The 5,791-nt window shown below is 41.8% G+C and overlaps 1 non-coding gene across 1 annotated transcript; it reads right to left on the reverse strand.

Annotated features, from left to right (window-relative positions):
- Nucleotides 1–1,972: 1,972 nt before the first annotated feature.
- LOC132608485 (small nucleolar RNA R71) lies at nt 1,973–2,079 on the reverse strand. Its single transcript, XR_009570402.1, has one exon. It is a non-coding gene; the product is annotated as a small nucleolar RNA R71 (small nucleolar RNA).
- Between the last annotated feature and the right edge of the window lie 3,712 nt (nt 2,080–5,791).

A 5,791-nucleotide genomic window follows, 5' to 3' on the forward strand; every position in this document is an offset into this window, starting at 1 on the left:
AAATGAGAAGTAATGATGAAAAAACGAACAAATTGGAGCTAAGCGACGCTCCGTAACTCATGTTACGGACCGTAACAGGGTCCGTAACTCATGTTACGGTCCTTACCTTTGAACCGTAACAGGGCCTGAATTTCCAGAAAGTTTTCATTGAAACCATCAGTGTTACGGTGGAGTGTTACGGTCTGTAACTCATGTTACGGTCCGTAACATGTCACCGTAACATGAGCTAAATTTCTAGGGAGTTTCAATAAAACCTTCAGTGTTACGGTTTAGTGTTACGGTCCGTAACTCATGTTACGGTCCGTAACCCTTCATCGTAACATCATCCAAAATTCCAGAGAGTTGCCAAGTAATTATCACCACTTACGCTTCAGAAGGACAGACCGTAAGACAGGGTACGGTCCGTCGCATGGTGGCCGTAACGTCTAAGTGGTCAAATGACGAAATGAAGGATGGACCGTAACCTGAGTTACGGTCCGTAACAATGCGGCGTAAGGGCATTTTTGTCTAGAAACTTGGCGCGATTTTTGGCTCTATAAATACATAATGTAGGGTTTTAATTCAAATTCAGATTTTATTTTAGAGGCATAAACCCTAGGTTTTTAATCTTGAAGTGGTTGGAGCATTTAAGGCAACAACTTCACTCGCATTCCATCTTGTATTAGTATTGTAAGTGTATTATGTTAATCTTTAAGCTTTTTCTGTCAAGAAACATTATGAGTAGCTAATTTCAATTCTAAGGTTGTGAATCCTATGATGGGTATTATGTGAATGGGTTTCTATTATTGATATATGCATAATGGTTGTTGTTATTTATTCTATCTTTGAGTTGTAACGTTGGGTAATGATTGCAAGCATTAGCCGAAGCCATTATATTGACTTTTCTTGGGAAAGAGAGTCAATATTGGTAAGATTGAATAACAATGACTCGAGGCGTTAACCCTCTTTTAATAGACTAACTTAGGAATAAGAATAAGTCTAAATTGGCATCATTGGTCGCTCTTCGATTGTAACTCTTTTATATTCGGAAGAATCATAAAGAGGAAATACTGCTTAACTGTTGGGAAACATTAAGAAGTCTTTAAGAGACCAAGTGCATATTCATAGAACAACCATTAGAAGTATATCACTTTGAAACCTGAAGCATAATATCTAATCGAATTGGGGAACACAACCATAGTCTCTCTCTCTCACATTAATTACATTTTAAGTCAAAGTATTAAATTACATTATTCAACAATCAATTCAAACTATCCGGAATAGGATTAAAGAATTTAAAGACCGGTATCGCATACGATTAGTACTCTTTTCTCTCCATATTCCCTGTGGGATTCGACCCCAACTTTGTTGGGTTACTATATTTGACAACGTCCGCTTTACGCCATTAATAGGTGTAATTTGAGCGTACCAAATTTTGGCGCCATTGCCGGGGAATACGGTTCAGAAATTACTAATTATTGTGTACTATTCTTTAAAACTTTTTCTATTCCATCACACCTCGTTTGCTGTTTTAGTGAACCAGGTTAACATGGCTGGAAGACCCCAACGCAATCAAGGGAACCAAGGGGGGATCCAAGTGAACCATCCTGCACCAGAAGAAGAGGAGGATGAGAATGTATTTGCAGAATTCATCGACGAAGCTGATTATGCTTCTGCTGTAGTTCCTCTGAGAACAGGAAATGCTAATTTCAAAATTGATAGTTCTATCTATCAGCTATTGAAACTTGAAGGCTATTTCCGAAATTCTTCGGAGGACTGTCCACTTCGACACCTAAAGAATTTTGTGCATGTATGTTCCCAACAATCTCAAGGTGTTGTTCCTGCTGATGCACTGCGACTGCGGGTTTTCAAATATTCCTTAGCTGGCCAAGCTAGGGAATGGTATGAAAAGCTCCCGAGCAATACTATTCATACCTGGAATGAGCTGGCCAATATCTTTCTAAAAAAATGGTTCCCACCCAGCAAAAAGGCTGAGCTTCGGGATAAGATATTTGGGTTTAAACAACTTCCAGGGGAACAACTATATGCTGCATGGGAGAGGTTCAAATATTATCTAGCTCAATCTCCGACTCATGGATTTCCAGATGCAATTCTCACAGAGAAGTTCTACAAGGGGCTAGATACAATGAATCAAATAGCTGTCAAAACTGCAGCTGGGGGGTGCTTCATGGACAAATCCTTTATCAACATCACCCGGTTGCTCGACAAGCTTACTACCCATAATCAAGCCTGGCATTCGAGTGATAGCGAAATCCTATCATATGGTAGTCCCTCTGCGGCCGCGGTGGCCAAAGAAAATCATGAGCGAGATCATACGTTCGCTCAATTGCAAACCACCGTGGATTTATTATCCAAAAGGCTTATGGAGAAAGAGGCCAAATGTGTAAATGCTGTCGATGAGATGCCACCTCATGCTCCCGGAATGTATCAAGTTTCTGACGAAACTTATCTTGAGGGGCAGCCACAGTATGAGGATGCGAATTATGTCAATAACTCGCAAGGGGGTTATCAACGACAAAACTACCAAGGTCCCGGTAATCACCCATGGCAAAGGCCTCAACAAAATTACCAAGGAAATAATTATGGAAGAACTGATCAGGGTAATCCCAATCAAGGGAATTACAATAACTATAATTATGGCAACAAGAGCTCTAACCCCTACATTCCACCTAGGGGGCAAGCATCCAATTCCCAGCCATGGAGAGATAATTCAGCTACTAACTCTGCTGGCAACATGTCTAATAATTCTGCAGAACTGAAAAGTATGATGCAGAAAATGCTGATGAATCAACACAGAACAGAGAGCACAGTCAAGGGAATGTCCCAGGTCCAACTATCGCATTCAGCTTCCATTCAGAAGCTTGAAGCGCAATTCAGAGACCTTTCCCAAGAAGTGCATACTCCTCAACGGGGACAATTACCGAGTGATACAGTTCCTAATCCAAAAGGTAGTGGAGTGAAATCTGTGGAGAATGTACTTGCCATTAGCACCAGAAGTGGAAAAATACTTCAGGGTGACAATAAAAAGCCAATTGATCAGGAACCAATTGTTGAAAAAGAAGCGCAGCCTAATGTATTGGATGATATTGTCGAGGAAGAAGCAGGGGAGGAAGTCCCCATTGTAGTTGAAGAAGAGCTGAATCTTAATAAACCAAAGGAACCGGTGGAAAACCAGAAAAAGGGGAAGGCAAAACTTTCCGGTGCTCTTCGCCCTTTGAGCCAATTGTTCAAATCTTCACCACCTTTTCCTCAAAGGCTGGTGAGAAAAACAGAAGATGAGAAGTGCTTGCGATTTTATGATCAACTCAAGCAGTTAACGATGAATTTTCCGTTCATGGATGTTGTCCAAGAAATGCCTGGCTTTTGCTAAGTATTTGAAAGATCTCCTAACAAAGAAGAAAAAGCCATTGAAACACGATACTGTGGGTATCACTCACCGCGTTAGTGCCATCCTTTCCAAAACTACAGTGCAAAAGAGGGAAGATTCGGGAGCATTCACAATTCCATGCACCATAGGGCAACAAAATTTTGCCAGGGCTTTGTGTGATAACGGGGCTAGCATAAATCTTATGCCCCTGGAAATATTTAAGAGATCGGGGCTAGCGATGCCAAGGCCAACTACCATGAGGTTGCAGATGGCTGACCGAACAATAAAAAGGCCAGTTGGGGTAGTTGATGATGTGCTGGTTCAAATCGGAGAATTTCTACTGCCTGCAGATTTTGTGATTCTTGATTGTGCTATTGATCAAGAAATCCCTATTATTCTGGGAAGACCTTTCCTTGCCACAGGGAGGGCTCTTATGGACTCCGAAAAGCACGAAATAAAGTTTCGGGTGAACGATGAGGAGGTGACTTTTCACGCTAGTAAAGGCATGAAATTACCTAGTCCTTATCAAAGCATTTCAGTCATAAACTCTGTTGACGAGGTAGATGAAGCAGTGGAATTTAAAATGGAGGAATAATGCTTGAGCGAAGCATTGTTGGCCATCTTGGTAAATTTTGATGCCGAACAAATGGAGGGATATAATGAGACAGTGAATTCACTCACAGGTCTGGGGTCTTACTCTTATGAGCCCAAGAAATTTTCTCTTGATTTAGAGAAACGAACAACTCCTCCAGCAAAACCATCAATTATTGAGCCACAAAAACTGGAACTCAAGAAACTGCCATCCCATCTTAAATATGTATTTCTTGGAGAAAATGCTACTCTTCCAGTTATTGTGTCATCACTTCTGAATGAGGGCCAAATTCAAAGACTCATCGTAGTCTTGAGGAAGCATTTACGAGCTCTGGGTTGGACTATTGCAGACATCCGGGGGATTCCCGCCGGAATTTGTGAGCACCGAATACAGTTGGAGGAGGAAAGTTCGCCGAGTGTTGAGCATCAGCGAAGATTAAATCCACCGATTCAAGAGGTGGTGAATAAGGAGATTATTAAGTGGTTAGATGCTGGGGTGGTTTACCCGATTGCCAACAGTCCATGGGTAAGCCCAGTTCAGTGTGTGCCAAAGAAAGGGGGCATCACTGTTGTCCCTAACTCTAAAAATGAGTTGATTCCGACAAGGACTGTCACCGGTTGGAGAGTGTGTATGGACTATCGGAAGCTGAATACCGCATCTTGCAAGGACCACTTCCCTATGCCTTTTATTGATCAAATGCTTGATCGGCTAGCCGGAAGATCTTATTACTGTTTCTTGGATGGGTACTCAGGATACAACCAGATCAACATTGCGTTGGAAGACCAAGAAAAAACTACTTTCCCTTGTCCCTATGGGACATTCGCTTTCAGCCCGATGCCATTTGGTCTTTGCAATGCACCAGCTACCTTCCAACGATGCATGATGTCCATATTCTCTGATATGGTTGAAAACTTTCTCGAAGTTTTCATGGATGATTTCTCTGTAGTGGGAGATTCATTCGATGAATGTTTGGATCATCTTGATCGGGTGCTACAATGGTGTGAGGAAACCAACCTCGTGCTCAACTGGGAGAAGTGTTATTTTATGGTCAAGGAGGGCATTGTCCTTGGCCATAAGATTTCAGAAAAAGGGATTGAGGTTGATCAAGCTAAAATCGATGTGATTTCACAACTCCCTCCGCCCGTTTCAATAAAAGGAGTTCGGCGTTTCTTGGGGCACGCCGGATTCTATAGAAGGTTTATCAAAGACTTCTCCAAAATTGCAAATCCCATGTGCAAACTCTTAGAAAAAGAATCCAAATTCAATTTTGATGAGAAGTGCATCAAGGCGTTCAACGAGTTGAAGCTAAAATTAATCTCCGCACCTATTGTTGTGTCCCCAGATTGGTCACTTCCCTTTGAATTAATGTGTGACGCCAGTGGTCTTGCAATTGGAGCTGTGGTTGGTTAGCGGCTAAACAAAATCCTGCACCCAATTTATTATGCCAGCAAAACATTGAATGGAGCTCAACTGAACTATACAGTAACGGAGCAAGAATTACTTGCCATTGTTTATGCTTTTGAAACGTTCCGGGCTTATTTGTTGGGTGCCAAGGTAGTGGTTTACACTGACCATGCTGCATTGCGCTATTTGATGGCGAAGAAGGATGCTAAGCCTCGGTTGATAAGATGGGTTTTGTTGCTACAGGAATTTGACTTTGAAGTCAAAGACCGGAAAGGGTCAGAAAATCAAGTAGCTGACCTTCTTTCCAGACTTGAAGCACCAGGGAGACCGAGTGATTTGCTAGATATTGATGACACTTTCCCGGATGAAAGATTTTTGGTCATTTCCAATGATGTGGCACCATGGTATGCCGATATTGCCAATTATTT

The sequence above is a fragment of the Lycium barbarum genome, chromosome 8, assembly GCF_019175385.1.
Source record: "Lycium barbarum isolate Lr01 chromosome 8, ASM1917538v2, whole genome shotgun sequence".
In the NCBI taxonomy this organism is placed as follows: domain Eukaryota; kingdom Viridiplantae; phylum Streptophyta; class Magnoliopsida; order Solanales; family Solanaceae; genus Lycium; species Lycium barbarum.